General features: G+C 36.0%; 1 long non-coding RNA gene across 1 annotated transcript; it reads left to right on the forward strand.

Annotated features, from left to right (window-relative positions):
* The first annotated feature begins 8,238 nt into the window (after positions 1 to 8,238).
* Positions 8,239 to 11,868, forward strand: LOC110701885. Its single transcript, XR_002507419.1, has 5 exons — positions 8,239 to 8,609; positions 8,688 to 8,768; positions 10,124 to 10,214; positions 10,309 to 10,501; positions 10,676 to 11,868. It is a non-coding gene; the product is annotated as an uncharacterized LOC110701885 (long non-coding RNA).
* The last annotated feature ends 754 nt before the right edge of the window (positions 11,869 to 12,622 follow it).

Below are 12,622 nucleotides of genomic sequence, written 5' to 3' on the forward strand. Positions count from 1 at the left end.
TCGCCCGATCAGGCGGATCATGCTGAAGTCCCAAAACTCAGTTGCGCGCCCGATCGGGCGAGCCTCGCCCAATCGGGCGGATCATGCTGAAGTCCCAGAACTCAGTTGCGCGCCCGATCGGGCGTGAACACGAACGATTTTTCGCCTTATGGCTCGCCCGACATATCTTTTCCTTCACTCGATTTGCGCCCGATCGGGCAACCTTGCCCGATCGGGCGAAATTTGCTCTAGTTTGTGACTGAACTGTCGCGCCCGATCGGGCGAAATAAGGCTCGATTCCAGCTCTCTTCTCGCGCCCGATCGGGCAGCCACGCCCGATCGGGCGGGAGAAGGCATGAATTTTAACTTCCCTTACGCGCCCGATCGGGCGAGCTTTGCTCGATCGGGCCCGTGCTCAGTCGTTTCCTTTGCTTTTCTTCGTCTTCAAATTCTTCTAAGTCTTTTGACCTCTTAAACCTATACCTGTGCAAAAACACTTATAAATTGTAAAATTTCACTCTCCTCACCTGTCTAAAGTAAAAAATAAAAATAAAACTAGTCTAGAAAGCAGGAAATACGGGTTGCCTCCCGCAAAGCGCTGGTTTATTTAGGTCCCGCACGACCTTCTTACCAAGTACAAAATCTAGGACCCTTGGCCTAACGCTTGATCGGGTGGTTTCTCACCCGGTCTAGCGGTATTCAGACTGCGATGCGGCTTCCTGACATACCCTGTGGGACGCCAAATCACCTTATCTGGTGGATCCTCTTTGACTTGGATTGGGGGATCTTCAATGCTACGCACTAAAAATCCTTCTTTGATTGAGTGTTGCTTCAAATTGTCTTTGCGTTCAACACTTGCAACTCGATCTGGAGGAACACTTACCGTAGGCTCGATTCGCACAACTTTCTTGATCGGTTCCACCTTTTCATCCTCAAAACCAAGACCAACATTGTAGAGTGCACTTTCTATTGTATCGACTTCCTTCTTCCATTTGTCTATCTCACCTGAAAAGGATGCAACACAAGATACCGCCTCCAAGGGATCTTTTTCAAGAGCTCGGGGCTTGTTAGAATAATTTGCAACCACATTAACACTGAAACATTTCTCCTCAGTCATGGAGCTTTTAGGGGCAGTATTCAGATTAAAAACAACTTTATCATCCCCTACTGATAGCGTTAACTTACCACTTCTTACATCTATGACTGCTCCTGCAATGTTAAGGAATGGTCTACCCAAAATAATCGGGGTTTGCATATCCTCAGCCATATCAAGAACAACAAAATCTACAGGTATATAAAATTTACCTACTCTAACGGGGACATCCTCTAAAACACCTAAGGGGTATTTGAAAGAACGATCGGCCATTTGTAGAGTTATATTGGTAGCTTTTAATTTACCCATATTCAACTTAGAACACACAGATAATGGCATGACGCTAACACTAGCACCCAAATCACATAATGCATTATCAATCAAGAGATTTCCAATATGACAAGGGATAGAAAAACTACCCGGATCTTTTAATTTAGGTGGAGAGTTATTTTGAAGTACAACACTACATTCTGCAGTGAAGGCTACCGTCTCTACCTCACTAATAGATCTTTTTCTCGTCAATATTTCCTTCATAAATTTTGCATACGAGGGGATTTGTGTGATTAATTTAGTAAAGGGAATTGTTACCTTCAAATCTTTTACCACCTCCAAGAACTTACCAAATTGCTTATCCAAGTTCGTCTTCAATTGCCGATAGGGGAATGGAAGTTTGATAATTGGCTTTGGAGCATTATTACTCTTGTCTGGAGTAGCCACCTTCTCTGGAGCTGTACCCTGCAATGTAGAATTAGATATGTTAATATTATCTTTTAGCCCTGCAGGGCTATCAACTACATTGTTTGGTTTAATGGAATCAAGATTAACATTATTTAATAAAACAGGTTCATCAACTCTGGGCTTAGAGGGCCCTTCGTAGTTTGAACCACTCCTTAGAGTAATTGCAAATGCTTGATCCGTAGGCCGGGTTGGCTGCGCCGGCAGAGCTCCCTGTTGGCGGGCTTGTAGAGTAGCGGAGAGTTGCGCAATTTGATTATCTACAATTTTATTGTGCGCTAGAATTTGATCGATTGTCGCATCTTTGCTCTCCATGTGCTTTTTCATATTAACCAACATTGCTCTAATTTCCGCCGGAGAAGGGTCGGAAGATGAGGGGGGTTGTTGTGGTTGGTTCTTCTGGCTAGCATTGGGATGATAATATTTCTGCTGATGTGGCGCCTGTGGTTCTTGTGGTGGTGGATTTTGAACATTAGTGCTCCGGTAGGAAAGGTACGGATGATTCCGATACCCAGGATTGTAGGTGTTGGAGTATAGGTTATTTTGCCTATAAGCTTGGAAGGCATTAACTTGCTCCACGGAACTCCTGCAATCTTGCTCCCAATGACCTACAATACCACAATTTTCACAGAAGGCCTCATTAGAATTATTATTAATTGCAGAAACATTAGCTACATTAACAGTGCTCAGATTATCTAATTTTTGGCAAATAGAGGTTAGTTGAGCTTGCAAAAAGGATATAGAGTCGACACCATGCTTCCCCTTGTTAGCAAATCCTCTAGGATTCCCATATTGGGAATTGTGTATCGACATGTCTTCAATAACCTGACCTGCATCATCAACATTAAGATTCATAAATCTCCCACTAGCTGCAGAGTCTAAAATTATTCTAGAGGAATTTCCAATGCCGTTATAAAAGGCTTGGATTAACTGCTATTGCGCTAAATTATGGTGAGGGCATTCTCTTTGTAAGTCCTTGAACCTCTCCCAAGCCTCATATAAAGATTCATCGGCTACTTGGGAAAAGTTCTGGATCGCACTCCGTAGTACTGCAGTTCTCTTTGCAGAATAATACTTGTTATAGAAATTCAAAACAAGAGTTTCCCAGTCAGTTATACCAAATGTAGTTCTATTTAAGCCATTAAACCACAATTTAGCTTTTCCAGTTAAAGAGAAGGGAAAGAGAATTTCCCTGATTTGGTCTTGAGTGACCCCGACTTGCCTGATGGTGTTGCAATATTGACAATAGTCGGCAATGTGAAGATTCGGGTCTTCACCCTTGGCTCCACTGAATTGCTTCCTCTCTATCATCGTTATAAATTGAGGTTTGATTTCAAATTGAACCCCATCAAGAGCCGGAGTGGGGGTGAGATGTGGAAAATCAGTAAGCTTTGGTTGTGAATAATCACTAAGCTTCTTTAGAGCCGTCATCTCTGATTCTGCGTCTGATGATGTCTCTGAATCGCTAGAACCAGTTGGAGGATTTCGGTGATTATTGTTATTATCACCCGAATCCGCCAGGATTTGCTTGTAGAGATTTTCCTGTCTATGGAAGGAACGTTCGATCTCAGGATCGAATGGGATGTAACTTGATCTGGAACACCTGGGCATAAACAAAAACTAGAAGCAAATATGAGATTTGTCTCAGAGAACTAACGCTCTCTGAGACAAAAGGGAAATAATCTAGACTACAAAAACAATCAGAAATAAAAATAAAACCGTTTCCCCGGCAACGGCGCCAAATTTTGACAGGGTAAAGTCGTATCCCCTAATCAAAATTAATTCCTAAATCCTCTAACTAACGTAGATAGGGAAGTAGGGTCGAATCCACAGGGAAACAAGTCTTTTTACTCCTAATTAATTATTATAATCTAAATTATCTAAGTAACCAATATTTATATTTGAGTATGAAACTAAACTACAAAGAATAGGAATAGGGAGAAAACAATATATAAAAGGATCTAGGACATAGGTTCACCAATAAATAATACTCCAGGTTAAAACATAGTAATCAATCATTGACATTGCATAAATAACATGATTAACAGGCTCTCGCAATTTATTAATCAACATAGATCTAACAGGCTCTCGCAATTTACTAGATCTAAGTTCTTATTGAAAATAACCTTTAATATCAAATTAACATCTGCTAGATTCATCAAATTAATATTGCTATACTTTTACAAGCCGCAATTGTAAAACGTTAAAACAATTCAATAAGAAATTATCATGCTATACCAATAATCAATACTAGTCAATCATCAATACATCAATTAACCAGATTGTAAAGGGCTTTCGCTACGTATTACAATCACATAATTAATTTACCGGCATTAAATCTCATCTCTCGAATCTCGACTTAACCATTTATAAATTAATCTGCCTATTGAAACTAGACTTAAACATTAATTCTCATCTGTCGAATCTCGAATCAATATTGTTAAACTCATGCATAAAAGATCTGCGCAAATCTAGTCACAGAGCATTAAATCAATATAGGAAATTAATCTAGCATAGATAATTAACAACAATAAATTACCCCTTCATATTATTTATGGATCCCCATAAACCCTAGAAATAAAACTACTCACACATAGTAGAAATTAAACTAATCAAAGCAATAAAATAAGTCATGATAAAGGGAAATAAATAAGATTAAGAGAAGAGAAATCGTTACCAAACTAATCTGTATTAATGGAAATAATCAAGAACAAGAGTTGAGAGAAGAGTTAAGAGAGAGAAAAGATCCTAAGTAGAGAGAGAAAGTCTAAGAAAGAAGATCCTCTAATAATTCCGTACAAAATCCTATTTAAACGTTTTCTAAAACAAGAATTAAAACTAAACATCATCAGGTCTTCCAAAAACACGCGCCCGATCGGGCGCGCCTTTTTCTTCGCGTTCTTCCCAAGCAGCATCGCCCGATTGTGCTAGCAGCTCGCACAATCGGGCGCGCCTCAGCACGCTCAGCTTACTAATCTTGTCGCGCCCGATCGGGCTAGAGGTTGCCCGATCGGGTCTTTACTCCTCTTGAGGCTTAGACTTCGATTGGGCTAGATTTCTCGGCCCAATTCGGATTTCCTCTCGGGTCTCGAATACTTGGTCCAAATGCCTCGGGATCCCAATTACCGAGCCCTTAATCACCGGCTCTCACCAATCCTGGGCTCCAAAAGTGGTCGTGTCCTTCTAGCTTCTGTAGTTAATCCATAAAGTCCGGGAAAATGTTCCAAGAGTGCAATTTCTTGTAAAATACAACTAAAACTACGAAAACACTAGAACACACAAATTAGTAATAAAAGTGGCCCGAAAGAGCCAAAAACACTACTAATAACGACCAAGGGACGGGGGTAAAACACTATATAAAATAGACATATCACTGCTCTGCATCTCAAGTTTTGGTGGCTGCCTGTCATTTATGTCAATGGCAGACATTGATTCTTTGGAAGAGTGGGAGGAAAAAGATTGCTTCTTTTGAAGCCGTGATTATCAAATCTAGGATGTTAGTTGAAGAATGTGACATTGGAAGGGGTATTATTTTTAGTCAGATAGCTTCTATGTGTGGAACGACCACTATTTTTATTACTTCTTACTTGCTACAATTAGTGTCCATATCAAAAGTATTTGATGGTGCTTTCTTGTATTGAGTTAGTTTACAGTTTGACTGCAATTTAGATATAGAAGGACTTAAGTTTTATGAAGAATGTGGGTTTATTTAAAACTGAAGTGCTTTCTTATTTTATCTATTAACCTTTAATTTTGAAAAGAGCTGAATATGTTCACTTAGGATAATGTTCTTTATTTACATTCAACAGTTTTTATTTGATTTCAAGTTCAAGTAAAAATTTTATAATATAAAGTTATGCACTATTCTAATAGTCAATCAGTAACACCCTCTTAATTACTCTTTGCTCTTTTTTCCGATCCTTCGCGCCTTCAACCTGTACCTCTATCTTACAGGATGTGATATTGAGGATCTCCATGAACTGAAGCCAACTAAGTTTTGCGGGATCCTCAGGGTTTTTGAACATTTATACACTGATGTATATGCATTTATGAAACCCCGCAGTTGTCCTCCTCAATGATTTCCAATTTATTCTGATAAAAAAAGACAATGAGTACACACTAAAACCCCTCTATCTGAACTATCAGAAGGTAATTGCTTTTTTGATTTGTTTAAATCCTTAATTTTAAAATAATTGATGTTGATTTTTTAGTTGTTTCTTGTTCATTCTTCATTCATATTATTTTTCTAATTTTTGTTGTTTTCTTCAGATTAATTGATTGGGCTCATGTAATATTATAGCCAATTATTGATCGGGATCGGGTTGTCCTTCAGTTTTCGATGGGTCGCTAAATCGCAAGACCCACATTTCTTGTTGTTCCTACAGCTGGTCTTCAGGTAGCCTTTCCTCATTTGTTTGATTTCAGATCAGAATAATTTATCAGGTAGCATTTAGATTGATATAATTTGATTTCTGTGGGTTTGTGTGGTGTGTCATTGTAGACACCCATTTGTGTCTCCCCAAAACCAAACCCGGTGATGAGTACCTTTCACGTCGAATCATAATCGAATGAAGTGAAAGTGTGGAAAGTCTAGCGTTGCGGATAGTTTTAATTTTTTTTCTCTTCTCTCTGTTTTTGAAAACTTATTTTAAGAAAACAATCAATCCAGTTCGGTTGGTCCATGATATGGGTCCATTAATAGTGTAGTTGGATGGGGTTTGAAAAGAGCTTTCAACGATATATTATAAGCCCAATTCCGATGAATATTGAGGAAATTATGGCCAAATTACTAAACTGGGCCTGGTTTGAGCCTTATATTCGGCCTAATGATCTAGAGGAATGCCTAATATGGATTTATCATTCCTAATGCAATTAGGAATGGTTTTAGTCTTCTAGATTCTTCTAGAAGGTTCTTTTCATTCCTAATTCAATTAGCATTGATAAATTGACTTTTGTTGACTTTTTAGAGTTTTAATCAGAATAAAAGAGTGTTTTTAAGGAAAATACGATTTTTCCCTCTGTACGGTCAAATTTTATCTGATTTTAGAAAACGCGTTAAAAAACTGATTAGCGCTTAACGCCACCATTAGCGCCTGGCGCTAATGTCAGCGTTTGGCGCTAACTTCGTTTTTTCACGTTAGAACTCTGGTTCGATTTTCTATCTTTTTGGCTGATTTTCTCTATAAATAGCCTCCTAAAAACTCCGTTTTCAATCATCAATTCCCATCTCTAATCTACAATCAACAACCTCTAATCATCCCTATTCTCTTCTCTCTCGAAGCTAAAGCTTTCTTTCTCTCTTTTTTCTAAATCACCCTTTACACAAAATTCCGCATTCACAAGACCTAGAAACACCTAGCATAATTCGAAGTTGTCTTCGCCCTAGACGTGAAAGGTTTTAATTTATGAGGGTTTGGTCCCAAATCTCTCTTTTTATTATTTAGTTTAATTATTTTAAATTTTATTATTTTCCTTGAAGTTACTAACGCGTGTATTTTGTTATTAGAAAGAGGTACGAGGCATCCAAGTAAGTGCTTTATTTAATTGTTTACATTGATATTATGATGTAGAAATCATGCTTAGGTTGTTATTATGATTCCTAATGTTATGTTAGGGTAATTTGATTTTCCTAGTATCATGTCTAGGGTAACTTTAATATCAAGTATGATTAAAAGTATGATGCTTCTTATGTTCTTTCCTAATATTAATATTCATGTTAGTATCATGTTAGGGTTAAAGCTTTGATTTTTATTGTTTAATGACATGCTAGGGTTTGTTATTAATCTTGTTAGTATCATGCCTAAGATCTTGCTATTATTATACTTTAGCGTTAATATGATTATGTTAATTATGATTATAATTATTATTTTTATGATTATTGTTGATTGATGCTTTTTTATTGTTATTGCTTGATCACGCCTTTTATGCATGTTTAAAGGGAATTGGTACTTGTAATCCGCTTAATAAGATAATTAATAATCTTGTTAGCGTTAATTTGATTATAATTCAAGTGATCGCCAATAATAGATTTATTTGTGCATTAATATTCAACCAACATAGATAAACATGTTTAGGGTTAATCCTATTGATTGCATACTAGTCAGAAAGCGCACATGAATAAGATCAGAATAAAGTAGAGGCCTATTATTAGAGCAGGTTCAATCTCTTTTAGGTTGGATTTGTACCTTCATTTCCGAACTATCAGTCATGGTTCCAGACCTATTGGAGTTGACGATCTCCTGGACCGTTAAGGGGTGTAACTTTCACCTCGTGAACGGTTTACAAGTTCCTAGAACTTGTTGGCGACTCTTTTGCTCTATCTTCTTTCCCTTTGGACGCCACCGTACTTTAGTGTATGATCACAGTGGGGTTCAATCTAGGGATAACGCTTGAAATATTCCCTATAGTAATTGTGCTGCATTTTTCTTTTTTGCTGCATATCGAGACTTGTGATAGCCCAAGCAAGGCTCACAGTGTATTCTTAGCTCGAAAAACCCAAGTTTCTATTCTCTCTATTTCTTCCCAATTTGAGATTATGCTTTGTTCGTTATTTTTTGTGTGAAAATTGTTGAGATTCTTTAATTTCTGCATTAATTTCTTTAATCAAGCTGTCAAGGGTCAACTCAGGAATTAATCTCTCTAAATTGATTAGTTATAATTTAGTCATTGGTCTTAGTGATTGGGAAATATTTGTATTAGCTTCATATCCCTGCTTATTGTTTCTTGGGGCTTGCATTATTTTTAACAGGGAACGAATGAGAAGATAGAGTAGTTGGAGATGGATCTCGAACAAAGTAGGAAGGTAAAGTTTTGTTTCAGTTTTTCCTTACTGGAATGACATGACATATTATTTACCTATTTGTATCTTTTACTCTTCCAGGAAGTTCAAAAATACCATGACATGTATGTTTTTGAGCAAGAAGAGAGATTGGGTTTAGATGTTGAGCTCCAAGATTGCAAGGTATCTTATCACTGTCCTAAAAAGCTTCGAGGAAACGAAATGATTTTGGTTCAAAATCTCTTACTCATGCACTAAACTTTAGTACCAATTCTAATCTAAGTCTGCTAATGAAGCCTGTTCTTCACAGCGCTATGAAAAATAACAAAAAATGAACCGAAGAAGATTGAATAAGTCTGAAGAAATTTAACAAATAAAGATATTAGTCTAAGCTTTTTATTAGGGATTACGAGGTGAAAGATAATCAGGCTTAATAGAATAATCAGGATTAATTGGATACGGAAAAAAAATGCAACTACAACGGAAAAATTGTTGTGTATTGAATAATTATTTATTTGTTTACACAGACAACACCAAGTATACTCTTCATTAGGGATGATTCCACATTCTACCGCATTAACTACTCTTAGTTAGCGAAATAGGAAGCTGTCTTTAGTCACGGTCTTGAAATTTATATGGAAAAAACTCAGGTTATGGATTGTACAGTATGCGCACATTGTAGGATGTAGGGAGTATCAAAATATGCAATATTCAAGTGTAACAAGAATTCTCAGTTGATTCAGGAAATTTGAATTGAACAGTTGATTCACTTCAGAAATTTTGAACAAATTATGCAAAAATTCAAGTGCAACTTGGAATTGAATATTCAAATGCAACAAAGTATACGCACATTGAATCTAGATTTTGTTGGATTATAGCTCAATGTGAAAAATTTCCACATTTTTTGTTAGTTTGGGGAAAAATTACATTGAATTAGACTAAGTTATGTTGGTTTTGGAGATTCAAATGCTGGATTTTGTACTAGGAATATTATGATTAATGTATTCTTATCTTATATGTTGATGCTTAATATGGAAGGGATGTTGAATATTGATAGTTAACTGATTCATGTGCAAGTTTTTGGATGTAAGAGCAATGTATTGTTTATGCCCCCTCTTTTTGGATGTAAGAGCAATTAGAATGATTGATGGTTGAAATTAAACTATGTTTGCTTCACTATTTAACATTATTGGTTGTAAGAGCAATTAGAATGATTGATGGTTGTTTCTGATCTTTTTTTTTTGGTGTGAAATTGTGCTATCCTATTTGAAAGTTAAAACTTTTAGTTTGGGTTTTTATAAAATAGAAAAATAGTAAGGGCTGGAGTTTCAAACTTTCCGTGATCTTAATAGTCTTGATATATGTCACCTTCATCTCCTCGGTCGCCTTGCATCACCTCTTCACCTCACCTCCTCGCAATAACTGCTTGATGCTTTAGTAAATTTTACAGGGTTTTAGCTTTTATAGAAGTTAACAGAATTCTGATTTTTGATATTTATTTTGTTAAATTTACGAGTTTTTTGCATATTTGAATATAGAATCTCAGCCCCGTTGGAACAGCAGCAGCTACCCAGCAATGAGCACCCCTTGCCAGGTACCAGTGGGCCAAATGTCATTAGATGAGCTGTGGTAATGTTTTTATTTATTTATAATGTTAGTGAATATCAATTTCTCAGTCCAATTGTGTCAGTATAGTCAATTTAAGCTTCTGCTATCGTTTTAGCCGCTATGGTGATGGATCATCCAGGGCCAAGCTTACCATTATGGCATGTTATGGTTGGTGAGGATGAAGCTTCTGAAGATTCAATTGTACATAAATTGCGTTGTAACACCTCTTGTCAAAGTTGAGGATTCAAGGACTCTGTTTATAGCATATGATATGGACCTGAGTTTCCTGGCAGGACCAACTAACCGAGGTATGTTTGGATTTTCATTGATATGCTGATGCGTACATCATTTTGGTGATATTGGGAATAACATTCGGCTATCTGTTTCTGTTTCTATCCATGGTTTTCTTTGCTTAAGTAGATGACCCTTCAACATGTTGGTTTCCAATTTGGAGAATTTATACCCTTTTCTTTCTAATTTAGGTTCTGGATTTTGGGAGGAAATTGAAAGAAACTTGATTGAGAAGCATGAGGGAGATCTTGTTGCTGCCTTTCAGTACTTTGACAAGGATGGTAGTGGATCTATTACCATCGATGAGCTCCAAAAAGCCTGTTAAGAACAGGGCCTTTACCTTGAAGATGATATCAGAGAAGTTGATAAAAATAGCATAAGTCTTGTCACTCTCAGTCACATCTCTCTGCTCCACCTTTTGTAATCTTATCTGCATACTGTATGGTTTTGTGGTAAGGGCAATTGGTGGATATTATGTGAAGTAGGAGTCTTACCGTGAAATTTGAAAGAATGGTGTATCATTTCTGCTAAAGTTTTTTATGTGTGGTAACAAAAGGTTTTTATGTGTGGTAACAAAGAATGACAATCTAAAATTTTAACTTGGAGGGTATTTTGAGGAAAGATGTTATTGTTCTTTATAAGAGTTGTTTCAAACATTAAAAGCCAACTTTCTTTCGATGTTTTAGTTCTTTGGCTTGTATATTTCTTTGATTATTTAGTCAATTTCTCATGTTTATTTTTTGGGTGTTTATTTTGGTGAATTTGAATTTTGGGATTTGGTTTTGTTTATTTATGAATTTGGACTGAAGTTGTGTTGATACTACTTATGGAAGTCAAATAAATACCCTTCAACTCAGCTGTTAAAAGTGATGAGGTTAGTGATAGACTTCTTTTTTCTTACCTTAGTCTCTGAAATTTGTTGTCCTGGTTCGAAAATGATAGCAGAGTTAGGTTTGACCAAATTGAAATCTCTTAAAATTCTTGTGCTTATGCAAATTTATGTATAGTCGCCCTACCGCTAAATTACACAAGAGTAATTTACTCTCACTTTAAAATGTTTTGTTACTCAAATTCAGCTATAATTGTTTGGTGGTGGTGTATTAGATGCCCACGAGTTTATTTTCTATGTTTTATCCAACAAATGAAGTATTAGATGCCCATTTCACGTTAGAAGTACACAGTCGCATTGAGGGTATTTGAACTCCTGATTTGATTTAAAGTGTTGTAGTAACATGGATTAAATATATTGTTAAAGCCTCATTGGCTTCTATGTTTAAACACTAAGGCTATTTAAATCTTCTTTCAGAGATGTTGTGGGGTTGCACATTTTCATGAAATCACCTTAATGCATCAATATTTGAAGCCTCAAAATGTTTTGACAATCCCTCACTAGAAGCTCCTCTAATAGAGCTTTTCTTTATTCTCATTTTGTGTTCAAAATATTTATTTTTTGCAACCTTTTTCAACTTTTATTTAAAAATAAGAGCTCTTTCTCATGTCCATTAATAATTAACAATGTTTTAAATAAATTTAATTTCACCCAAATACATTGTCTTTGATTAAAAGTCCCATTTTATTCACTTTAAATCAACTAAAGCCTTTTATTTTATTTTTTTAAAGTTTTTTTTTTAAATTTATTTTTTATAATATACTTTTTAATCCACCAAAATCTACTACGAGTATCTTGGTTTTTATGCTATTTCTAAACAGCCAAACTAATACAAAGTAAGTAATTCTCAACCATTGGCAAAATTTAACTATTTTGTGTTTAAATAAAATGTATTAAGGTATTGACCCCTTATCTCAAATTATTGATCTGACACTAATAATATTGATACTCATACTCTATTATCAATTTGTTATAAAATCTCATTAGTATTTTATTTATAATTTTGTAAAGTATTGACTTACAAATCTAAGTTTTATACCAAGTACTTGATTAAGTTGAATATATTATACTCTATGATTATGTAATATTAGTTTAGAATAAATTTGTATGCCACCTATACCTAAGAGGGACTTGACTTTAAATTGTAGGCAGTGGGACTGTGGGAGTTTGGGTTAGCGAGCACCTGAGCAATTACGTGAAAGTCGCCAGACACGTGCAGTGGATTTATTTAGTTTAGGTTGTGTTCTCT

Source organism: Chenopodium quinoa, unplaced genomic scaffold, assembly GCF_001683475.1.
Source record: "Chenopodium quinoa cultivar QQ74 unplaced genomic scaffold, ASM168347v1, whole genome shotgun sequence".
Lineage (NCBI taxonomy): Eukaryota > Viridiplantae > Streptophyta > Magnoliopsida > Caryophyllales > Amaranthaceae > Chenopodium > Chenopodium quinoa.